The sequence below is a fragment of the Desmodus rotundus genome, chromosome 4 (assembly GCF_022682495.2).
Source record: "Desmodus rotundus isolate HL8 chromosome 4, HLdesRot8A.1, whole genome shotgun sequence".
Classification (NCBI taxonomy): Eukaryota; Metazoa; Chordata; class Mammalia; order Chiroptera; family Phyllostomidae; genus Desmodus; species Desmodus rotundus.
Window position 1 is genome coordinate 11,054,745 of NC_071390.1, and position 27,195 is coordinate 11,081,939.

At 38.3% G+C, this 27,195-nt stretch overlaps 1 protein-coding gene and 1 pseudogene across 1 annotated transcript in view; one reads left to right on the plus strand and one right to left on the minus strand.

Moving 5' to 3' along the window:
- The window catches only part of ATRNL1 (attractin like 1), a 495,303-nt gene that overhangs the window by 222,392 nt on the left and 245,716 nt on the right, over positions 1-27,195 (minus strand). The window lies entirely within an intron of this gene.
- Positions 7,270-26,218, plus strand: LOC112300299 (TIP41-like protein; annotated as a pseudogene).

Below are 27,195 nucleotides of genomic sequence, written 5' to 3' on the forward strand. Positions count from 1 at the left end.
GAAGAATAGTTATATGGAGAATTACTTATGATACAAAGATAAAAAATAGCAACATACTAATTTAGGCAGGTAGCATGATCTTCATATTCTTTGAACAAACTGGTATATAGTGGGTTCACCAAGAGCACTGCTTGAATGAATAAAACAATACATATGTACATACACATTCTTATACACTTACCCTACAGATAACTCATTGTTTTTAATTCATTTTATAGGACAATAAAGGAGTCAAAGGATAGACTCTGAAATTGTAGTTGTGGCTGTCTCTGGAGCAAGGGGAGATTATGATTTTCTCTTTAAAGAGTTCCACTTTCTAAATTTTCAGAGATGAACATGTGTTATTTTTGTCATCGGGAATAAGTCACTATGTGAAGAAATGCACCATTCAAGGCATGGTGGTACACAGAGATAAATAAGACATGGTTCTTGTTCTCAAGGAAAGCATGACTGAATAGGGTAATGACATACCCATAAAGCGTCATGTGATAGGTACCATAAGGGACAGACGTGTGATTGTCATAGAGCTTCAAGGACGAGGGATCATTCATTATATTTAGGATGATGATGAAAGACTTCTTGGACAGGGTCAGCATTGTGTTCAAACCCTAAGAACTAGACAGGTTAGGGTAGGGAAGTGAAGAGGCTGGAAGGTCTTCACATTTTTCAATGGGATTTTAGGATTTCATAATTTTAAAGATATTTCAATTTTAGTTTCATGGCTTTATAAGGACAGGACTTTATGTCTACTTTAATGTTTATAGACAGAGAAGTAAGCCAATAAAAAATAAATCTGAGTCAACTATAGGGATGGTGAGTTCTTTTATTCATTTCCTTTCACGGCAGGTGTTACATCCCTCAGTTTGAAACTACCGTCCCGAATAAGGGCTCTCAGCTCCGACTCCACAGGTGCTGTTCCAGATACCTGGTGCTGTTCCAGATACCTGGCAGGCATTGCCCTGGAATGCCCCTAACACTTCGCTGTCCATGTGCCTTCTTCAGCACTAGGTAACAACACGAATTTCTGCATAACCTCTTAGTGACTAAGAAGACGAGATTCGTTTTATTATCAAAATCAGTAAATAAAATATTAACTGGAGTGGAAACACGAGTTGAGTGGGAAGTGGAGGGTGTGTCAGTGAACTCACTGCTGAACCAAAACGGGGTGGGAAGGAGGCAAGAACTCCTAGAGCATCACACACCTAGGACGTAAGACCACTTCTTTTAATACGAACAGCAAACTCCAACACCCATGAATTTCAGAAAGGGTGTTTTCCCCTTTTTCATTCTTCCTCTTTTTTCCCTCAAACGAGGTAGGAACATTGGATCAAAAATAATTTAATAACTATAAAAATAGCCAATATAACTAATTCAGTAAGTTGGAAACATTAATAACAAATGAGCACACTAACTTTTCTTTAGAGATCAGTGTCTTCCATGAAATGAATGTTTTCTAAAGTAGAAAATATTATTACTTTGAATATCTAAAAAGCTTATATTCTTAACTCCTCAATTTCAAATTAAGTTCAGCTTAATTTGCCTAAATTAATACTTTCGCTTCCGGTTATTTTTATCCTCGTAATCATTTTCTTTGTACTAATCCAAATATGTTCCACCTTTATATATACTATTCTCTAAAATGCTATAATTGAAGATTCATTATATGAGATTACAAATCTAGAATTGGAGATGTTTCTGTAAGTAATTTCTAAAATCACTATGTTCTTTCTGAAGGAACAAAGCATGCTGGAAAGAAAACAGGCTTTTGGAGTGAACTTCAAATGAAATTCCAGGCCGGCAACTTTGTAGCTGCACGAACTTTGTAGCTGCACGACCTGGGCACATCGCTCAGCCTCTGTGTGTACACACACACACACACACACACAGAGGAATATTATTATTCAGCTGTAAAAACAAAACAGAACAAAACAGGAACTCCTACCATCTGTGACCACATGGATGGACCTTGTAGGCATTATCCTAAGTGAAACAACTCAGAAAAAAGCAAATAGAATAGGACCTCACTTACATATGGAATCTAAAAAAGGGAAAAAAACAAAACAAAAACAAAAAGACTAACCTCAGAAAAAAGAGAGAAGATTTATGGTTTACCACAGGTGGGGGCGGGGGAGGACTAATGGAAGGAAGACGGCCAAACGTCCAGTCAGGAGACAAGTAAGTATGAGGTGCTGGCTGTACGATACGCAGGGAAGTTGTAGAGAGCGTAGACCTGGGCGGTCTCATCACAAGGGGAAGTTTTATCTTTTCTTTTTATTGGGTCTCTATGAGATGGTGAATATTAAAAACCTATCGTGGTCATCCTTTCACAAGATATGTAAGCCAAACCATTACGCTGCATACCTTAAACCTATATGATGATTCTCGCAATATTTCTCAATAACATTAAAAAACTAGGAGGACACTCTTTTATAGTCAAAACGAGGTCTTACTCTGTCGTCATGGTGGGGCACAGAAGAGGAGTAAGCACTACATACGTAAAGAATAATATATACGGCACCTACAAAATGGAGTAATTTTAAAGAGACGACTTGCTTATTAGTTAAGACAATAGTTTGCTTTTCCTAGTTAGGAGGATGGTAGATTCTCCGGGAATAAAGATATTACTCATACAAATTATTGTTCAATTTCCATTACCTAATATATTATAAAATATTACGGATTATTTTACTTATAAACATAAATATACAACTTAAAACATCAAATAATGGTAAAAGAATCCACTGCCTTCTTTTACAGTTTAGGAAAATTGAAATAAAATATATGAACAACAATGAGCGGAATGAACTATGCTCAGTGATTGCAGCAAATGTATCTTTGTTTTCTTTCGATAGCAGTAAGGATAGTAAACCCATCAAATTTAGTATATGATAGTAACAATTTAACTCTTCATACTCCTAACAAGCTTATGAGGGTCTACTCTCATTTAGATGGATGTTATTCCCGCTTCTAAAGATGAACAGAGAGCGAGAGGGCAAGTTGGTAACGTGTGCAAAGTTAAAAGCAAGTAAGGAGCGCAGCTAAAATGAGTATCCCAGACTGTCTGGTTTCCGAGTCTGAGCTCTGAGCCACTATGCCAGCATAATCCCTCTCAAATTATTCTATTTTTTGCATGTATCACATATGAAAACTTTCAAAAGTATAACACGTTTCTAAATCAAAGGAAATGACAAGTTATGAAATTGGAGAACTGTTAAAAACACCTCTAAGTAATAACACTTCTTGTTCACAGTTCTTATATTCAGGTGAGAATTCAGTTGAAAAGCATAACAATGTATATATGAAGTTCAGAACATAATTATAGATGGGAATTAAATACCTGAAATTTTACCAAAGCTCTAGATGAAAGGGCATTTAATAAAAACTGTCCTATAAGAATATCAATTTCACATGGCACGTCACTGAAGTAGTTTTGTGGCCCAGTGAGTATATAGATGATTTATTGCTAGGCAGAATGTTGCCGGCCTACTGTCATGAAGTACTACTTTGGTGGAAAGCTTTTGCCTTTGTATTATATCAATTAAAAAGTCACTGCAGTTCACCAAGAAGAGATTTTTCTCACGAAAGGAAATGACGGGACTATGTGAGAAACACAGCGAACCTGAACACAGAATGTCAGTTGCAAAAGTGATACATGTTGCAGAGTTAGTATTTACCTTATGAGAAGTAATACAAATATCTTATAGCTGTAATAAAATATCAGTGTGATCTCAACAAAGAAATCTAGTAGATACACTTCAATGCAAGTGTGTCTGCCACACCCCCATTTCTACATACCACATACTCTGCAGCCAACTATTACGCTTCACCAACAATAATGACAGAAACTAAAATTCAGACATCAATGACGTGACATAAATACTGTTACATAGGTGAGCACGATATTCCTTAAGCCTGGGAGTAGTATTTCAATTTAATTAAGGCTGCTGAAGACTATTTTTTTCCTTGGTAGATAAACAAGTGTTGTCCACTAGAACTTTCCGTGATGATGGCAATACTCTGTATCTGTGCTATTCTATACATTAACCACTAAACACGTGTGGCTACTGAGCACTTCATGTGAGGCTAGTGTGATTAAGGAACGCGATTTTTAACAGCATTTGGTTTAAATTAATTAAAAACTAAATAGCCGTACTGGACTGCTCAAATCTCGCCTTTCCAGGGAAGACGACCCGTGAGGCACAGCTACAGAGCGGGGGGGGGTGGCTTTTTGCGTGTGTTGCCGATAATCTTCGAAGGTAGCTCCAAACAGTAAGTTTCAATTACATCTTAATTGCAGATACAGGTTTCTGAAGAAACCAGCCCAACTCTCTATAAATGGGAGTTAAGGAAGCCATGGATAATATAAAAAGCAACAGTAGACTAGTCAAGTATGGTAGAAAATTAATGAATATAAGTAAATTTTATCAATTAATCATAACACCCAATATATAAACCGTGTACATCAGTGGTTTCCAAACATTAGATGTGCTGTAGAATCCTTTGGAACTTGGGAAGTTTCTTTTAAAATTACACATTCCCTTGTCCTGGCTGGTGTGGCTCAGTGGATTGAGTGGCAGCCTGCAAACCAAAGGGTCGCTGGTTCGATTCTCAGTCTACGGTATGTGCCTGGGCTGTGGGCCAGGTCCCCAGTAGCAGGCACGCAAGAGGCAACCACACATTAATGTTTCTCTCCCTCTTTTTCTCTCTCCCCCCCTCTAAAAATAAATAAAATCCTTAAAAAAAAATAAAATAAAATGACACATTACCAGAACAGAATTTCTGAAGGCGAGGCTTAAGAATCTATATTTTTTGTCAGTGAGACTGTACAAACATTGTAAAATCTCTCTTACATGTGGAATCTAAAAAGAAACATATCAAACTTACAGAAGCAGAGAGTTGAATGATGGTTGCCAGGCAGGAGGTGGGAAGCAGGAGAAATGGGAAAATATTGTCAAAGGGCACGAACCGTTAGTCGTAAGGTGAGTAAGTTCTGGGGATTTAATACACAGCCTGATGACTACAGTTAATAATACTGTACCATGTACTTGAACTTTGCTAAGAGAGTAGATCTTAAGGGTCCTCACCACAAAAAATGAAGTAACCATGTGAAGTGACAGAGGTGCCAGTAACGGGACTGTGGTAATCATCTCACAATGTAGACACCTACCAAGCCACGTATACTTCAGATACATGCGACTCATTTGTTATGTATGCCTCAATAATGCTGGGGGGAGAATGGTGCTATTCAGACCAAATAAACCAGGGAGAATATGTCCCCTTGGCTCCCCCCTCCTGACCTAAGCACTTCCCTAAGGTCCCTCGTGCTAACGTCACACCGGGCGTTAGGATTTAACATAAGAATTTTGGAGGGGCACGTTGGGTCTACAGCAGGGGCAACTCTTTTGCACATTGCAGCACATTTCACACCATGCCTGGCCTCTATTCACTACATGCCAGGAGCATCAAGTTATCACAACCCAAACTGTAACCCGACACTACCAAACATCTACTAGGAGTCAAAATGGCCCCCTGGCCCCCATTCCGAGCCACTTCTATAAGACAACTTATTTAGTACTTACAGTACAGGCAATTATTCTTCACAAAAATATTACTTATTTGGCATTGGCAGTGTACCCGAGGGTAAATTACTAGTGGATATACCACAGCATTGCTGTCTTATGAGTTCCTCAGAAGGAATCTAGTATCGACAGGTTAGCCAAATAGTGCAACAGAATTTGACTCACTATCCCCAACTAAAAACCTACAGTGAGAAATGAAAATGTTGAATTAAAAATCTTGGTTACATGTACTAAAAATTCTTGTATTCATTTAAAATTATGAATACATAAGTTTTATACATTTAAAGTTAAAAAAATTAAAGTACAGCATGAACTCAACTCATAGACCATAGGCGACAACTGTATATTTCTTCCCCAAATGTCACTGTACATAAACACAAAGGCGTGTGTGCATTTTTTTTTTAACGGTCAAAAGGGTACTGGCTGAGAGTGATAACACGGAGCTTTAGTCTTGGTTAATTATTAACTGGCTGGGTGCTCTCAGATAGTTATTTATTTGCCTGTGCCTCAGCTTCCTCTAGGAGAATGAGTTTTGACTAGGGGATCTGTATCTTCACAGTTCTACTAGTATATGACAGTAACGTATTTCTAACAGAAATAACGCCTCAATTCCTCTCCCCAACTCCTGCCCCCATCCCAAATCATCAGTCTTCAGCTTCTTGTTAACCTTTATTTTCATGCTGGTCACCACGCAAGCGTACTGCTTCTTCTATAGCTGCATTCTCGGGAATAAGAGAAACCAGGAGATGTTTTCCCATCTGGTCTTCGGATTCAGTAGCCAAATGACCAAGTACACATAACAACATTTCCTGGATACTGTTCCCAAGCTGAACCAATTTAGCCGTAGCTTTAAAATTAAATAAACAAGAACTCAGAATTTAATATCTTACAACACGATTTTAAAATACAGAAAAACCTTTAAAAAGTGGAGTAGCTTGACACAGAGCAAGGCGACCTTAATTCTGAAGACTTCGCCATTGGATACAATTACAGTGAGGCAAAGCACTCAAAGAAAATACCTACAAGTTGTTTGGATTCTAATTCTAGGAGAGGAACAGAGAAAAAAAATCTAATCATTTTCTATATCTAAAAATAAACCTTAAAATGTGGAAAAGAACACAATTTTATATATTATTCATATGATAATTGTCATATATTGAAAAGTGATTATAAACCTTCAGGACAAAAATAGACTAACTTGAAAAATGCGTATTTTTATGTCTGAATTTTTTTACTGCAAAACATGAAATTGTTTCAAAGCTGTATGCTTATTTATACAGTGACAGGATATAAAAATTAATAAGTGAAATAATGAGTCACTATCTCAAACAAAAACATTTTTCTTTCCATAGATGCATTACGCATGGAAAATTAGAGATAGAAATGATCGAAAACCTCCATATTATCCTCATAAATTATAATTATTCATATCTAATTGGGATTTAAGTGGTGTGATGAGTCACTGCCTGTCTTTGCCATGCCTTGCCACGGCGAGGCTGCTCCTGCTACCAAACACAAGTGCGGGATATTTGTGCCGTGGAGACCCCAGCACGCTGCAGACGGTGAGGCTTGCTACAGAGTAGCTCAGGAGGTCAGCAAGTGGCGTAGCAATTAGCCACAGAAGCTGTCAAGGCCTAAAGCCATCCCTTCAGTGGGCAACCCTGGTAAAGGAACCAGGAAGGTAAGCCCAATGAGAACAGAAGCCAGGGGAGGACGCGGTGGTAAGAAGGCTGCCTTTACATGGGAATACCGCATAGTGCAGCAGCTCCTCCGGAGTGGACCTCAGGTGAGGAGGAGGCTGTGCGAAACGGTATGAAGCAAGCAGAGGGACCTGTCAGCTGGCCGAGGTGGGTGCCAGGATTCCACATACAGTGCCCGTAATATATGGGGGAATATATGGGGTCACTGTGCCAAAGTACCTTCAGCACCAGGCAATGCATGGTTCTACGCAGTTTTAGAGAGACCTTAATTCTAACGCAGATGAATTTCAGCAGGTCTATTTCATGTATTCAAATCAACTCAAATATTTTATTAATGCTAAGTTCTCACCTCCTTCCAAAAACTCTCCTAAGGATAAATGTCACTGAATTCTTCTTCCCAAACTCCTATACTATTTACTATCTCTAACGAACATGTTTTTGCATGTTAGGCCACTATATGATGACATATGTGATATAATTTAGTATACCATTCACTAATTACCTTATTTATGTATGCCTTCCTTTTCTAGCTAGACTGACTATTCTTTAAGAGAACATACCTTGTTATACATTTTGAAACCCTTAATGACTAGTGCTATTCTAGTCATAATAGGAGCTACATATTCTTTTAATGCATTTAAATACATAAACAAGTATAACTAATTATATTATCCATGCAAAGATATTATACTTGAAGTATAAGTCAAATATGGCAAATTGCCAAGTTTATATATGGAGACATCTAGGTAGGTAGGTAGGTAGGTAGACAGACAGACAGACAGACACACACACACATAGGTAGGTAGATAGATAGAGACAGCACACACACCATAACGGTCAAGATCATTGGTTTCCAAGTTAGGCTAACCCAGATCTGAATCCTTGTTTGGCCTGGTTACTAGCTTATGACCATACCAAGTGATCTAATCTCTGAACCTCAGTCTACTCAATGGTAACATGAGAATAATAGCTCACAGGGCTGTTGTATAGATTAAATAATACAATGTACATAAAGCACTTTGCACAGGCCCAGACATATACTGACAATGCACCAAAGAGACAACTGGTTTAAAAATCACACTAAATTTTAATTTACATTATAATAAAAATTTGAATCACTTTTCAGAAGGCATAATAGTATGTATTGCTTCACTTAACAGTTTCCATGTTTTGTTACTTTATTGTTAATACAAATTAATCTAATTTTCACCAGCTAATGTCAAGGATATATCAATTGTTTTCTTTTTACTTCAATTAAATAAGAGGATTTTTAGTAAAATTATTGTCTTATTTGGAGCATCTTATTTTATGATAAAAGAAAATCAACTGTCCATCACGTTAATAATTCTATCCTTAGAATGATCAGGTAGTTGAAATTTGTCTTCTATCATTTAAAAAATAACTATGTTTGAACCTAATTAAAAAATGGGCAAAGGACCTGAAAAGACACTTCTCCAAGGAGGACACATGGAGTGCCCAGAGACATATGAAAGGATGCTCAACATCACTAGCCATCAGAGAGATGCAAAATAAAACCACAATGAGATACCACCTCACACGGGTCAGAATGGCCATCATAAACAAGTCAACAAACAAGTGCTGGCGAGGTTGTGGAGAAAAGGGAACCCTAGTACACTGGTGGTGGAAATGCAGACTGGTGCAGCCACTGTGGAAAACAGTGTGGAATTTCCTCAGAAAACTAAAAATGGAACTGCCTTTTGATCCAGTGATTCCACTGCTGGGATGATACTCTAAGAATCCTGAAACACCAATGTAAAAGAACCTATGCACCCCAATGTTCATTGCAGCGTTATTTACAATGGCCAAGTGCTAGAAACAGCCTAAGTGTCCATCAGTAGATGAGTGGATCAGAAAACTGTGGCACATTTACACAATGGAATACTACGCAGTAGAAAGAAGGAAGGAGCTCCTACCCTTCGCGACAGCATGGATGGAACTGGAGACGATGATGCTAAGTGAAATGAGCCAGGTGGTGAAAGACAAATACCATATGATCTCACCTAGAAGTGGAACAAACAAATCAACAAAACAAACAAACAGGAAGAATAAAACCAGAGACACAGAAATAAAGAACAAACTGCCAGTGACCAGAGGGAGTGGGGAGAGGGATTATGGGGGAAAATAGGAGAAGAGTCGTCAAGGAACATGTATAAAGGACCCATGGACAAAGAAAAGGCGGTAGTATTGAGGGTGGGAGGCAGTTTTGGGTGGGGGGGGAGTGTTGGGGGGAAAATGGAGACAACTGTACTTGAACGACAATAAAAAAATTTTTTAATTAAAAATTTAAAAAAGGAATAAAAATATTACATTTGATGTTTTCAAATTTAGTTAGAGGGATAACATCTAAATTCATAAGTCAGATGGTATTTCAAAATAAGTATTTTATCAAAATTCCTCAAAACGTATTTGTAAGAATATGTGATTATTCAATATGCCTTAGAAAGAAGGACGCCAGTAGGCGGCCCGTGGCTCATCAGAGCATACGCCACTTCCACCGACATAATGAGATGAAATTTCATTTTAATTGGATCATCCCAGCAAAGTCCATGGACTGTATCGTGGTTTATTATTAAAAAATCTGGATTACCTCTGATCATGCATTAAATTTGAAATTCTGGTAGGACAGAGAACCATGTGGTTGGCGCAGAGTCTAATCTAACGGGAGCAGACTCGAGCCTGTTGAAATCAATAAAAAAGAACAGGTGGGATGCAGGGCCAAGGAATCAAAGCCGTCTGCACACAACCCTTTTACACTCACTAGTGGGGCACATGTACTGAGGAAGCCTTTGTCACATATCTTCCTGAAGTTACAGGGGAAATAAGTAAGTAGGTTCTTCAATTTGTATTTTGTCAAATTTAACCACGTTGGTTTAACTCATTTCTCACTCTCGTATATGACTTCTTTCAGTGAGTGCATATAAGAGCACTAAAATTATACACTTAATGCTAAGTCAAAGTTTTCAAAATGTATTTAATGTCCAAGATGGATAATTAAAAAATGTTTATATAGAAAAAATGTACAAGGATCATACATGTGTTTGACAGTCTCTGAAGCTGGAGCATAATGAAAAGAATGGTCCAGGATCTGGGAAAGGACCTGAGGTAAGTTAACTCCTTTGTCCCTTTCCTCCTCCAACTAAAATATAGGAGTCCCCAGGATTTCCTAGGCTAGGCGATCTTTCACATGCTGAAGATAGAGAGGAATGTGCAGCTTCTGCCTTTCCAGGGCTCAGGCTAGCAGGACAACAATGTAAACTGATAATAATAATACCGTTCCTCTCCTACCTTCTCATGAATCTATATCTGTTCTCTTTTTCCTGAACCTTCCATCCACACTTCCTGCTTTCATTAGCATTTAAACCTCCTGAAGACACCTCCATCAATGTACACACATGCATACATACTTAACATGTGTCCTTACATATGTACACACATACAAACAATCCATGTCCCGGAGCCTCCCCTATATCCACCAAAACTACATTTGTGCCTTCTCCCTCGCACAGAAAAAACACTTGAAGGAGTTTTCTATACTCACTGTCCTTGCTTTCTCACGTCGTACTTCGCTAACCGGCTTCCATCCCCACCTCTCCACTGAAACTGTCTCAGTCAAGGGTTTTTTGTCAACTTATTTGCTTCTTTCTCTGAGCCTTTCTCAGTCCTTACTGGGTCCTCTCAAAGCATCCTTAAAATGTCCTTTTCTTGGCACGTGATACAGCGATATTCTTCTGATTTGCCTCCCTGGCTGCTCTATCTTAATCTCTCCTTCACTTCAACAATCACCTTGTGTTGGGATCTTCTACAACCATACTGCCCATCCTCCCATCTCACATTCAATGTGTTCCTGCCCTAAGAGGTTGTGAGATAATGGGGGAGAGGGGGAACTGAGACTAAGCTGAGAATAAAATGAGTAATACTACTTAAAAGGCATAGTACTCAAAGTATGAAATTTACATGTATCTATTTGGTAAGAGATGTCATAAAGGGAAAGATATAAAGATGAAAAAGACAGTGTTTAAAGTGAAGTTCTTCGTTGGTAGAAGTGCCACTCAGTAGGGGTGTTGTGAAATTTTGTTGGGTGTGTGTCTCTGTGAGAATTGTTACAGTGAATGGGAGAAATGACTGGGCTGACATTTCAGGGGCAGAAGCTGGAGATTCTAAAGGTCCTTTGGTGCACAAGACACTTCCCCACTCACCTCCACAAACTCCTGATTCCTGCATGACATTCTAATGTCTTAGCAAGCATCCAGCTGCTCACGATGATCTAAACCCAATACCTAACTACATTTTTCTATGTGTGTTTTGAACAGCTGTTATTAACAATGAATTTTTCGGGAAAGGAACGACCACGTATTTAAAGAGAAGACTGTTCTCTGCTTTGTTTCTAACTTTACCATGAGTCACTCACTATTTCAGAAAATCACATCACTGTACTGTGATCCTTCTCTTACAGATGAGTCACCAATACCACAAGCCTATACCTGTCAGCATCTGCAGCTGTCACCTTTGTTGCAATTCTATGAATAGATGAAAGCATCTGATTACATTATGTCTAACAGCACAGACATATACAAACATTTCTATTAAGATACATATTGATTTTTCATAAATTACTTTCCATTTGTTTCTTTTACATTACAGCAGTTTACTGTTTTCTAAAATCATGTATCTATGTCAGTTATATTGGTAATAGGTTTCACTGCTTGCTAATAAAGGGGCCACTACAAAATACTTCCTATAATGGCATGAGGCTGAGAATCACCGGTTTAAATTTGTGGAAGGACAAGAGCGAAGTGAGCCAATAGCACCGTTGGAGATCTACAAATGCGGCAGAAAGTCTGGCTAACACCAGTCAGAGGTGCTGTTCCCAGTTCCCCTGGTCCCAGAGACCCTGACTTATGCTAATAGCACCATAATGAGAAAACCCATGTGCAAACAGAGAGCGTTTAGCAGCAGCAGTACATATGGTCAGGCTCATTCTCCCACTTAGTTGATGGCCTATGGAGGAATTTGGGGAGGAATTTTTGCAGTAGACAAAGGATAAAATTACAAGGTGAATGACTTCAGTTGTAAACAAAAGAAAATGTTTAATTAAGCCTAACAGCTCAGAATGTTCTTGTTCTTTCCACTGACAGTGGTTATTGTCGGTTTCCATGAATTCACATTGCCTCATCATTTTAACTTTTAAACGTTAATTTAGGGAAAGAACTCTCTGGTTCGGACTACCAGCAATCTGCAGCAGTTTGTGGCCTCAAATGCGCTCCTTACCTTGCTGCCACCTAAGTGGGTGGGGCTTGCCCAAAACGTGTGACGTTAGGCCTCAGAACAATAAGAGGCAAGGCAAAAAAAGGTGTTTACAAAATTTGTAAGACACAATTACCATCAGATGAGATAGGCACCTTGGATTTTACTTTACCCTCTAAAATTTTATTCATTAGAGCCCCTCAACTATTTTTCATGCCGACATTTAAAGAAAAAAAATAATATGAATAATTTATGAATTCATAAGAAATATGAAAAGAAACTTTTGGCAACATCTGAGAGTTGCCGGAAAATGTTAAAGATGTAAGTCATGATCCACTCTTCTTTAAGCTTTATAGTAAATATTGGGCCAAAAAGTCCCTATTTTTTCCCATAAAAGACACATTTTTCATTTTCACCAATAACTTTATTGATGTGGTATTGTGATCACTATCTGATCGCTATCAACTTCAACTGGTCTACCTGACTGTGGAGCATCGTCCAGAGAGAAATCTCCAGCACAAAACTGCACAAACCACTTCTGACACGTTCTGTAAGTCACAGCCCCTCCCCCACACACTGCACACATCTTTTTCTGTGTGTTTCAGTTGCGTTTTTACCTTCCTTGAAATAATAAAGCATAATATGCCAAAAATGTTGCACATTTTCTTCCATCTTCAGTATTAAAATGGCTACACAAAAATCCACCGATCTGGATGTTTTTTACATGCAGGCTGGTATGACAGCAGTCACAATACAATCTAACAAAACTGTTTTGAATGAAGTGAAAGACAACTAAGCACTACGAGAGCCATTTTACAAAACAAACCAAACAAACTTTTTGGCCAACCCAGTACATTTTTAACAATCTTAACAGCTTTCAATAAAATAAAATAATGGCCTCGAAAATATATTTCTGTACTTGTTATTCATTAAGTAGCAACTAAACTGTGTTAAAATTTCCATGTCTTTCCCAACACTATTACCCTTTGCTCTGGTTGTTCACTCACTGGAGCTTAATAAACTAATACATACGCAAATTTCGGAAGAACTTGGACAAGTAGTTCATCTCTGATTCATGTATCACCTGGGGGAAACAGGGACTGGACATTCCGTTTCCAAAATGGCTTTTCAGTCACATATCTGCTATCTTGCTTCTGGATGGCTCTTTCTCCCCCCCATCTCTCCCTCTCTCTCTCTTCCCCCTCTCTCCTTCCCCCCACCCTGTCCCTTCTATCTGCATGCCCTGAGCTTCTCACAGCTTGGTGACCTTAGGGAAGAAAGACTTCCCTACATGGCAGCTGCTTACCCTGAGCAAACATCCTAGGAGAAAGTATTCTAAGAGACAAGTGGAAGCTGCCGATATCTCAAGGCCTGGGCCTGGCACCTAGCATGGTATCACATGGTAGCACAGTGCACAATTTAGACAAAACCATCCTAGAACCCACCCTAAGTTGATGGGACGTAACGTCCCCTTTCTTTCTGAGTAATGCCAAAGAATCTGCGGTCATCTTAAATTCACAGCATATTGTTTGAAGCATTAATAACAATTATTTTATTTCTGGCCGGTAGTTCCCATACTCAGCTAAACATGAACACCAACTACATGTAAGGCACCATGTCGAGAGCTACATCAGACGCAGTCTCTTACTTCAAGGAATTAAAATTTCACCTGAAAAATGAGAACTGCAACTATAAATATTTAAACAATACTTCTCCAGCAATGAACTAGCCAAGGAGAAAATGGGAGTGACAGGCATGAGAAACAGGCTTATTAGAAACCTGCAGATTTTCATTCTGTCTGCAGCGGCAATGCCACTCGCTTCCATGCAAATAACGAAAATATTCCCTACTTCGACAAAATGTCAATAATGACTAAAATGTTTCAGACTATAAATTGCATTCAGTTCTGAGGATAAACACATTTTCACGGAACAATATGTTGGGCTATTTCACTGTCTCACTCAAGAAACCAGAGATAATCATATTTAATATTACTATTCAAGATACATTATCTAAACCCCAAAAATGCATATAAAAAGATGTGATCATAGGCACATTTAAAATTGCTTTGTAGGTGGAACTTATAAATGATTTTGTTTGATAAACAGTAATGAAACAAACATTTGTTGAGTGTCTGTTATGTGCCAGGGTGGTGTGCTGTATTATTTTGGAGACATAAAGATTTAAAGAGACATCATCTTTGCAAATAAAGAGCTTACAGTAGTAAGGAAAGAGATAAATAAACAGACAGTTCTGTAACAGTGTGACAAGTTCCATAATAGGGGTAAGCACAGGCTGCTGCAGAAGGACACAGGAAACACGCAGCTCAGACTGAGGGCTGATATGCTGGGAAGATCCTCCAGAGGACCATGCCGACCTCACAGCCACAGGTCCACCAGAAGGCTATTGCTGCTATTGGTGTGAGAACGGAGGCCATTTCTGAGTAAGGGAGGAATTAGTCAACATTCTAAACAGAGGGGCAATGGCCGTGAACAGATCCGGAAAAGAGAAATCCTGCTGCATTCGGGGCAAAGCCAGTATGACTTGGAGGGAATGTGGGGAGCGTTTGGGGCAGAAAAACAAATGGAGAGATAGGCCTATGGGAGATAACTAGGATCACATCACTCAACACCTTTTATCAGATGCCAATGAGTGTGGATTTCACACTGAAAGCCACAAGGAGGCACGTACGGACAAAACAAATGAACGTAATAATTACTTAGACATGCAGAGCCACGTATATAAAAGTGTATCTGCAAACAGCCAGTATAACATTTTTGAAAAGTCACATATCAGAGCTCAAAAATAAAAGCACATGAAAGCTTTTAAACTTAATGCCATAAATCTGAAGGGTTTTATTTATAAACCGAATGTGTTTTTCAGTTGCTTGCGGTTATTAGACTATTTATTGATTTAGTGTTTACACTTTTAGTAATTATTTTATGCAGTGACAAGTATAAACAATTATTTAAATGTTACTAACACAACAGCCTCTGCTCTAATTTTTAACTTGAAACTATATAACTACAGTATTTAAAGTGGTAATCATAGACTTTCCATTTTACTAAATTGAAGGGAAATATACTTGCATTATAAACTTATAATAATTCATCTGTAATAAGTGACTGATAATCATTTAGAAAATAAGACAAATTCAGAAAAAGTCTATCATTATCAAAATAAAATTTAGGAAAACAAATAGAAAACATTCCTAATCTAATGGTCTTTAGGCTTAATAATACATCATGGCTTAGTCAGTTATAATATAACAATGTAACAATATTACAAACAAATATTTAATATTTATGTGCTCGAGGCTTCTTAAAAATAAGATGGTTAGAGGATAGTACGCTCTCATTCTGATCCTTTATTATACATGAGACCCTAAGTATAGTGCTTCTCTAAGGTTTTACCCTTTAAAACATCAATGACATTTTATTAGCAAATAACAGTAGTGATTATACACGTTTCCATTATTCTGGTCCTCCTAGATATTTCTTCCTTCTGCAAGCCTTCTGACCACGTTCACTTCCACTGGCCAGGTGTATTTCACGAACTGATGGAAAAAGTGTTTTTTATGTATTAGAGACAAGATGTGCATCGGGACTTCTTATTGGTCAGTGCAGGAAATTTTTAGGCCTCTGCCTTTTAGCTCACATAACATCCAGTGAATTACTTTCTAATACTTGAGAATGAGAATGATGAATGATTTTACCATCTCGAATATATAACAAAAATACAAAATCTAAATGCTCCAAATTTCCTTGGACTATGTTAGTTAAAGGTAAAGCAGTTTCTGGCAGGTTGTTTTGGATAGAGAAATGCCATGTTTAAAGCTATGAAAATATGCAAAATGACATAAAAGGCTAAAACTGCAAATTACTGACAATTAGGATTCTACTTTGTAGCATAAATTTATTAAAATCTACAACAAATTTGTTAACAATATGGTCCCTGGGTGTCTAAAAAAAGTAAATTCTTACAACCTATTTTATAAATCCTCTAAACAAGAAAACCATGGTCTTCTTAATGGTCACAAAGTAGATAACTAAAGAGTCCATCCCAAGCATATTTTTCCTGCTAATATCATTTGGTTGGCCAATTATAACTTCCATCTGCAGTATTTATATACTGCTGACATACAGAAGAAGGATAAATTCGGCACTAACCAAAGATTGGTAAATGACAAGAGAACCAGACAAGGCAAAATAAATAAGGCAAATTGGCCAAAGGTATCATTTCATCTTCCCCAAAATCCCAATATCAGTACATTTAATAATTCCTAGCAAGATGCTTATGAAAAGATTCCCCTATCTAATTTTTCACAATCTGTAGGACTTTCATGAATGCCTTGGTCATCTTTCAAAGACACCTTTTCTTTTAATTCATGCTGAATTGGTAACCTTGATCTTCCCCTTCACAACCTGGGGGTAGCCAACAGCTGAAGTAAGGGCTGTCTTCGTTAAGTGTTCTTCATGGCAAGCCAGGCGAAGACTCCAGTCGACCCTCCTACCTACAACTAAGTACACTTATGGAGGCACTTTGGGTGTCCTTAGCACGTGTTCCACAAGGTCACATTATAACCCCCCAGGATTACGCATTAGGAGACTTACTGAACTGATTGGTCTAAAAAGCCTACTCACTGCAGACAGAAATTATTTAGGTTGGAATAATCAATTAACCAAAAGGCATAAAGGGTAGCAAGTTGATAAGGAAAGCACCCCAAATCACTATACTAAGCTCTTTCTCTTACAAAGTAGCATTTAGTACTTTGAAAATGGAGAACTTGAGTATGCCATTTCATTTGGCAAAACAAAGCAAAATGATGGAGAAAATAAGATAAAACAACAATGCAATCCCTTTACACTCTATTTCCCTCTTCAGTTTCTTTAAATATCTTTTTAAATCCACATGGTCAATCCTGTTATGCAAGCGAGTATCTGTACATGTGTAAGTATGTACATTCATTGCAAGTTACTTAATTGTTTTGCTTTGCCTATTTCATTATCAAATAATCTCTCCGATTTGATCCCTCTTTAATCATTAATACACAAACCGTGAGGAGCAGAGACGAGACAGTCAAAGCCTCTGCGACATGAACAAACAGCATGCAGACTGAACTACCAAGATGTGGGAACCATAACGTCCAATCGCATCTGCTCTGCGCACAATAAGGTTTCAAAGTCTTTGAACATATTGGGAAGAAGGACATTGAACTGATTTATTCTGTGTGTGCACAGCTTAAGTGCTGCAATAATGAAATCACGTTCACTTGGAAGAAAATTGTCCAGTGTTAAGTTGCCAATGGCCATGTTAATAAGGCTTCCTATGTAATTTGGCTGATAGAAGCTTCCAGCTCAAATGCTATTAATTTATTTAGTAATTCTAAAACCTCACAAGTGAAGAAAGGAGAAGAGATAATTTCTAAAGAAACACAGATAATTCAGGAGGTCTATTGTTGTTCTTCATAACAATGGAGCTTTAAGTCCTATTCTCTAATTTACTGTCACTTTATCACTTTTATCTTCCACTTCAAGTCTGTTTCTTTTATTGGACTATCTATTCAGCTGATAATTCATTTAGGCTTTTGAAGTTCCATGCCATAAAAATTCCATTTAACTGCTTCCTAAATGGTGGTTAATCTACACAAATTTTAAATTTGACCTTAATGGAACAGCTCATTCCTGAAGTTATTAGGACACTGGAAAACGGATCATGTCCTTAAAAGTGTACTTATTGCAAAGTTTATTTTTTATCATTCACAAAATTAATTTTGCACAGAGAGATGTTTGCGAAAGTGCCTCCCTTCACAGTGAAATGCAGAGTCGTTTTCCCATTTGAACTCCCCTACACAGCCCAGAATCTCACTCAGGCGTCGGATGAGGCGTCAAAGTGCTTTGTTAACAAACTTATTTCCCAGATGTGGCTGGAACAGGGACAGACGGCTGCACTGCTCTAACATACCTAACAATTCAATTACAGTTATCTTATGGTGCCATCACATATTTTTCTTCAACAATCAAACAACCTCAGCTGGAAACCTCTAGCAATAACATAAATAAAGGACCATCTGGCTAGAATAATTAAGGGAGGCTGGAAATAAAACATTAATTAGTGCAGAATTTCGAACGACCTTCAGAGGCCTTATTATAAAATTATATCCAAACAGGTAATCATTTATTTCATGTTGCTGTTAAATTTAACTAGGCATGAATAAATATAAATACCACATTTTTACTCTTTGGGTGAGGACAATTGACTTGAAATGATAATGATGTTATATTTCATTTAAATTAAGGCAACAAATAAATAAGTGAAACAAAATGATAATACTATGGACATTTAAAATTTGCATAACTTAAATATAGAATTTTAACATTGAAAGGACCTTTGGAGATCTCACAGCTCCTCAATTTATAAATGAGCGGCTCGGGAAGGAGAAATGATTTTCCCAAGGTTACCCAAGTAGAGAGTGGGAGATGCTAGAGGCAAACACGCCTGACTCATTCTAGAAATACTCTGCGCACTGACTGTGAGAACTCACGGATAAATGTTCTACAGAGGATGGCGGTTGCTATTTTGCCGCTTCCCTGAATTAAGACAAAATTTCACCAAACCTGCTAATATACCAAATGACAGGGCCACTTAATGAGCAAATATCTGAAGCAGCAAACTACCTCTGAAGAGTCTGGGCCAGAGATGACTGGCTATCGCCTAACGGAAAAGCCTACTCGTTTAGGGTAGCTGATCATCATCTCGCACTAATGAAATGCAGCAGATGCGGATGTGCGTCAGCCCCAGGCCGACGTTTTTGAACAGCAGCTGTGCGTCCTCCGCCGCATATTCACCATTATGCTCCAAAGACTGGGGGGCGAGGGAGCCACCAATGGAAGGGAAAAGGTCCTGAACTCACTTACCGGCAGGAATATCAACATGAACTTGGTCCAGGATGGACATATCCATTCCTTAGTTGCTAAAATTTGTGTTACTACATCATTGAACTAAAATAGGGTCCAAAGGAGACCTGATGGACACAAATTTTCATGCTATAGCAAGTGTTATTATAAAAAATGTATAGTCTTAAAGAAACATTAGACCAAAATCATACTTATTTCTTAAAATCAGTATAAATTTAAGACACTTGTAATAAAGATCATTCCTTTTATATAAATCTCCCATAACTTCTGATAGTCCCTGGGCTTAAGTGCATATATACTGAAAGTTTTATTTATTTATTTTTGAGAAGTTTAACTTTTCAATTACAGTTTCCTGTCAACATTTTGTATTTTTTAAAATTTTTATTGTTATTCAATTACAGTTGTATGCCTTTTCTCCCCATCCCTCCACTCCACCCCAGCCGAACCCCTCTCCCTCCCCTACCTCCACCCTCCCCCTTGATTTTGTCCATGTGTCCTTTATAGTAGTTCCTGTAATCCCCTCTCCCCACTGTCCCCTCCCCACTCCCCCCTGGCTATTGTTAGATTGTTCTTAACTTCAATGTCTCTGGTAATATTCTGTTTGCTTATTTCTTCTGTTGATTATGTTCCAGTGAGATCATATGGTATTTGTCCCTCACTGTCTGGCTTATTTCACTTAGCATAATGCTCTCCAGTTCCATCCATGCTATTGCAAAGGGTATAAGCTTCTTCTTTCTCTCTGCTGCGTAGAATTCCATTGTGTAAATATAGCATACTTTTTTGATCCACTCATTTCCTGATGGGCACTTAGGTTGCTTCCAGTACTTGGCTATTGTAAATTGTGCTGCTATGAACATTGGGGTGCATAGGTTCTTTTGGATTGGCGTTTCAGGGTTCTTAGGGTTTAATCCCAGTAGTGGAATTGCTGGGTCAAAGGGCAGTTCCATTTTTAGTTTTCTGAGGAAATTCCATACTGTTTTCCACAGTGGCCTCACCAGTCTGCATTCCCACCAACAGTGCACTAAGGTTCCCTTTTCTCCGTATCCTCTCCAACATTTGTTTGTTGATTTGTTTATGTTGGCCACCCTGACCGGTGTGAGATGGTACCTCATTGTGGTTTTAATTTGCATCTCTCTGATGGCTAGTGATGCTGAGCATCTTTACATATGTCTCTAGGCCCTCTATATGTCTTCCTTGGAGAAGTGTCTGTTCAAGTCCTTTGCCCATTTTTTAATTGGGTTGTTTGTCTTCCTGGAGTGCAGTCGTGTGAGTTCTTTATATATTTTGGAGATCAGGCCCTTGTCTGAGGTATTTTTTTTAAGTTTGAAAAAACATACAAAGGAGGATAGAATGAGCTGGAGCATAGTACAGACAAAAGAACATGGGATTTGAAGGAAGAGGTCTGGTTTCAGGTACCAACTTTGTCTGGCGGTTCCCAGGACTAACGTGTGTGTGTGCATGTGTGTGTATGTGTGTGTGTCTTCACTGGTTTCACTCCTCAGCTTTCTACTCCAAACACAACTGGGCTGGGTTGGCAAGGAATGAGTGGAACTTCAAGAACAACTACTCCAGGCTAACTCCACCCTGAATCACTGCCAGAGACAATTAGAGGAAATGAAGCCACTAGATAAACATCAGGAGTATGTTCCTAATGTCAGCGGCTGCCAAGTCTCCCAGCAGGCACGCTGTGGATCAGCATGGTAGAATGGGGTTCTGTTCATCTTATGCGTGGCGAGACCTAAGTTTGGTTAAATGCCAAATTCTGGCATTTCCTTAATAATTAGTGATGTTGAACACCTTTTCATGTACCGGTTGGCCTTCTGTGTGACTTCTTTGGAAAAATTCTATGATTCTATGACTCTATTTAGGATCACTTGCCAGTTTTTAAATCAGATCACTTGTTTTGTTTTTGCATTGTAAGAGTTCCTTATGCATTTTAGACATTTACCCCTCATCAAACATATGGTTTGCAAATATTTTCTCCTGCCCCATAGATTGCCTTTTCATTTTGTTGATTGTTTCCTTTGCTGTGCAAAAATCTATCTAGTTTGATATAGTCTCACTTGTTTATTTTTACTTTTGTTCTGTATGCTTTTGGTTCACATCAAAAATATCAATGTCAAAATTAATGTCAAGGAGCTTTTTCCTCTACATTTTCTTCTAGGAGTTTCACAGTTCTAGGTCTAATGTTCAAGTTTTTAATTCATTTTTATTTAGTTTCGTGAATGCTTTATAATAGGTGTTCATTTCATTCTTTTGCTTGTAAATATCCACTTTTTCCAACATCACTTACTGAAGAGAATATTCTTTCCTTATTGTGCCCCATGTGGGGCATGGGGGTCACTCCATTTTGGGTCATAGACTGAACACTCAGCACAGGGTGGGCAGGTGCGCTTATAAATCACCCATCATGGAATGGGCAAACACGTTGTCAAAAAAATTTACTGAAGCCAAACGCAGCCTCTCACAACACCACCATCTGGCACACTGATACAGACAGGTTCCTAGAGCCTTCACCCAGTGAGGGAAGCCTGTACTACACGGGGCCCATTCCCCAGAAGATAATTCTAGTCTTTTTTGCCCCCCCCCAAACTCCTGCTCAGAAGACCAACACAGCTTAGCAAATGAACATACAATTAAATTGAAATCATATTTTGAAAAAAAGCTGTCATAACTCTGTGGGCAAAGAATACAAAAATCTCATATATATTTTGTAATTATGCACAATAATGGATATTATTATTTCTACTGATTTTTCAGTACATTTGACTGCATTAAAACATACATTTTTCTTCACCTTGGTTTACCGTTTCTTTACATTGGTTCATCTTCCAAAACAATAGAGGTTGCAAGTAACTGCATTCTGTTCCTACCTTGAAAAAGAACATTTTTTAGCATTTCATCATATTACATGATGTGTAAGTGTGCTTTAAGTCATGTCCGTGCTGAAACTAGAGAGGGGAAGTCAGTGAAGACAGTGGTTCAGATTAAAGCCTAAGGCCTACGGTGAAGTGAGCAACCTGAACCTAAAGCGGTGAGCATGGCAGTCCTCGCTCTGCTCCTCGTCTGGGAGGGACAGCGTTCAGCCTGTCACCACTCCCTGTGTTGTTAGCCGTAGACTTTTGTAGATGCTCTTCATGAAGTCGAGGTCATTTCCCTCTACTCCAAATTGTTGATAGTTTTTTAAAAATCATGAATGAGTGTATGTTTTGTGCATTGACGTTTTATAACTTCTAGTTTTTGCTGAGATTTCCTACCTTTTCATTTCTTTGGGAGAACATGTACTTTACTGTTGAAGATTTTCCGAACAGCTGCTTTAAAATTCTTGTTTGATAATTCCAACATCTGACTCCTGTTTGTTGGCGTAAGTTGATTGTCCCACATGAGTTGTAATTTGCTGGGTTTTCCATAAGAGGGGTGATAGTTTTTGCATCCTGGACATTTTGTTTATAATGTTAGGAGATGCTGGCTTCTGTGGAAATCTTTTATTTCAGCAGGGTTTCACTCTCTTTAGTTTTAGTACACAAATCTTGGCGTACTTTTGTGGGTTGTGGCTCAAATAGCAGTCTAGTATTCATAGATTTTTGCAGTCTTCTTTTGGTCTGTACGGCGTATTTGGAGCTTTTGGGGCTTCCACGGGTACCAACCAGCTAGTATTACCTGAAAGCATCAGATCCTAGGGGACAAAGAAGCTCCTAGAGTTGGTCTCCTTGTTGTGATGGGGTCCCTTTTACTGTGATCTGCACCAAATGATTTTTTAAATTTGGACTAAAGCAGAAGTATAGAAAAGCCCATAAATCATAAGTATACCACTCAACTGACTTTTAAGAAAAATTGACCATATCTAGGATCCAGAGTAATCCTACCTCAGCAGTGCCCTAGAAGCCCCCTTTATACCACTTCCAGGAAATACCACCCCTCAAGTGGGTAACTACTAACCTGACTTAACGTATGGATTAGGTTTGTCCTTTTTTAACTTTAATAAACTAACTCTGCCAGCATTTACGTTTCTGAGTCTTGCCCCCGACCTTGGTGGTCATTATACCTGTACAACTCACACGTGTTGTTAAACATAATTGTAGCAGTTCACTCGTTTTCTTTCCTATGTGTGCCGCTATATACCATTACCGCTATATACCTACAATATACCATTATTAACTTTTTTAAAAAGTTTAACTTTTGATGGGTACCTGGTAACCGGAGTACCAGGTTTTGGCTTTTGGCAATAATGTTCCTATGAGCTTCTTATATGTGTTTTCAGCAAATCGATATATGGCAACTGATACACTGGGTGCCTATCTGGGAGCAGATTCTTCAGTCGTAAGGTATGGGTATGTTCAGCATTAACAGACACTGCCAAAGAGGTATCCTAAGGAGTTGTACCAATTTACACTCCTTACAGCACTAAATAGGAGTTTCAACTGCTACACTTCCTTGACAATTCTCGGTATTGTCTACCTTTTTCATTTAAGCCATTAGGCAGATGTGTAGTGTTATCCTATAATTTTAGTTTGCATTTCTCTAATGATTAATTAAACTGAAAAGTTTTACATATGCTTATGGTATTTGGGTAGCCTCTTCTGTTAAGTGTCTGTTCAAATTTTTCTTTTTAACGCTCTGACCCTTTTCCTACTGGGCAAACTGTCTTTTTAATTGATTTGTAAAAAGTGTTTTATATACTCTGAATATGAATCATTTGCCAGATTTATGCATTGAAAATATACACTCCCACTCTGTACCTTATTTTTTTCACTATCTTAATTTGCATTTTGATGAAGAGATATTATTAATCTCAATAATCTTAATATAGTCCAATTCATGAGTTTCTTCTTATAAGGTTAATGATTTTTATGTTCTATGTAGGAAACAGTTGTATACTCCAAGGTCATGGAAAGATGTTTTAATAAATAATAATTTTTTTCAAATTGTGATGTATTTTTTTCTACGTTGCATCTATATTTTAAATCCTTGAGAATAATGATTACTAATGCAGTAAAAATAAAAGTTTAAAATCTTTTAGATTAAGCATTTTTTAAATTTTATTAAAGAGTAAAGAATGATGATGATTATCTAAAATACAATTTTACTCGAATCCTTTGGTTTATGTAGGACATAACCACATTAGGCTTAATGGACTACTAAATTATACAGCTTTTTGACATCTTATTTGCTTACTGTGTAGTCATCAATTAAACTCATTGTTCCAGTATGAATTTTATCATCCATAAAATATTTTTACCAGAATCCAAATATAGCTATTACTATTCTTTGGAAAATCCCGGACTAGGTCGGTGCCTACCGTGGCTGGCTGACTGCGAGTGCCGGCACAGACACTAACGACTGCCACCGTGTGGCACGGAGCCGAAAATCCGTTCACTGCGGCGACTTAGAAAACGGTAAGGACCATTTGACAAAGACAATAAAGGAGCATAATAGTCATGTCGTACTGTATACATCAGTAGTCGAGGTGCTGTAAGGTGTTTCACTGGATAAATTTAGTTTGGCTGATTCTTAAGATAGGAATTTTAATTTTTAGATCTTAACATTATTAAGATTTCATTATCAAAATATGGCAGATCACATTAGCCCCACCCTCCTTTTCTGTGTTATAGTGACGATGACAGATTTGAGGATAATAAAAAATAATACAGATAATAAAGGTAAGTTTATATTATAATAAAAATCTTTACCCATAGCTAATTCCAAAATAGACCTTCTCTCATGTCTAGCAAGCGAAATACGAAGGCTTCAGTTCTATGGCATCCACAGTGTCAAAGTACTCCAGGATCTCCATGTTTAATTACTCTAGAGCAGAGGTCCCCACCCCCGTACCGGACTGTGGCCTGTTAGGAACTGGGCCACACAGCAGGAGGCGAATGGATGCAAGTCAAGGTGGAGGGCCAGACCGGTGTCCAATGCCACAGCAGCTCGAGCCCATCCTGCGCGGCCCCTGCAGGCCCGCCTCTGCCGTGACGGTCCACGGCTTCCAGAGCAGTTCTCCTTCGGGCCCGGGAAGCTGACGGCTACCAAGACTGACATCATGAGGTCGGCAGATGTGAGAAGTTAGCCAATGAACTGCACCTGCCTCCCCCCTCCCGGAAATGATGTTTGGAGATAACATTTTAAGAATCCAGCATGGATCTGGCTTTGGGATCGAGTTCAATACTACAGATGCTTTAAGATGTGTAAACAGCTACCAAGGAATGCTCAAAGTAGCCTGTCAGGACGGAAGGTGAACATTTCAAGGAAGTTATTAAACCCCACGACTGGACCTATACGACAGATTACAAGGGAATGTGACTTGGAGAATCATTCAAGTTAAAGGTTGTACTTACAACAGATCATATAGACACAGAGAAGTTGAAAGCCAGAGAACAGATTAAGTTTTTTGAAGAAGTTCTCCTGTTGGAGGATGAACTTCACGATCACGGAGCTTCACGTCTAAGTATGAAAATTAGAGTAGCGCCTTCCAGCTTTTCCCTGCTGCTGCAGTTTTTTTTGAGAATTGACGGAGTGCTCATCAGAATGAACGACCGAGACTTTACCACAAGGTCAACAAGACCTACATGTTACGAGAATATACATCCAAGACAGCAAAATGGCTAATTTAACACATGTTCCACCTTCCCTCTTCACGGAGCCCAATGAAGTAGCACAGTATTTACCATTCAAGGAGGCAGTTTGTGAAAAGCTAGTATTTCCAGAAAGAATCGACCATAACCCCACAGACTTCCAAGAAAATGCACCTGTGGAATAGAATGGGAAGTACTATATGCTTACTGCGGAATCTGATAGAGACCTTGGCAATGTGGATGGGGGCATTTCTATTATGAGAATTTACTGCCTTGTCTAGGTGCAGATTTTCAGTAGCCTTAAAGAAAAATAAATAAAAGATGGCTGCAAAAAAAAAAATGACGTCAAGGCAGAATATCCTAAGGTTGCCACAAAATCAATGAAAAGCCTGCTTCCATTTCCAACATCCTATCTTTATGAAGCAGGGTTTTCTGCAGTGACAGCAGCCAAAACAAGGTTACAGAGGAGACTGGACATAAGCAACACCCTTCGGGTGTCACTGTCTCCCATCACCCCCAGATGGGACCATCTAGTTGCAGGAAAACAAGCCCACGGCTCCCACTGATTCTGCATTATGGTTTGTTATATAACTATTTCCTTGTATATTACAATGTAATAATAACAGAAATAAAGTACACAATAAACTTAATGCACTTGAATCATCCCAAAACTATCAGCTCCCCACCCTTGGTCCACAGAAAAAAACTGTCCTCCATGAAACTGGTCCCTGGTGCCAAAAAGGCCTGGGACCACAGTATTAAAACATTACAAAACTGATTGATGGGTAGATGCTTAAGCAATATAGAGAACAAATATAAATGATCTGAGTTAAATTACTGTTAACGCTAAGTATAATTACCAGAACAGCTGATGTTTCAAATGAACCAATGCTGCCTTTGCTACTGAACAACTTACAAAGTATAATTATTTCTAATCCTTCTTATTCCCCACTGAAACAACCAACAGGAAAAAAAATGCATACCACAATTTATAGGTTATGTAAGTCATCATGTTTAAGTTTTCCTTAAATATAATCAATATGTTCTTAATAAAACTAGTGTAAATGTATGTGTCTCCATAACTGACTAATAATATATATATATCCGACCTAATTACGAAAAGTTTAATACTGTTGGGTATCTTGTCTCCGGCCATTCGCAG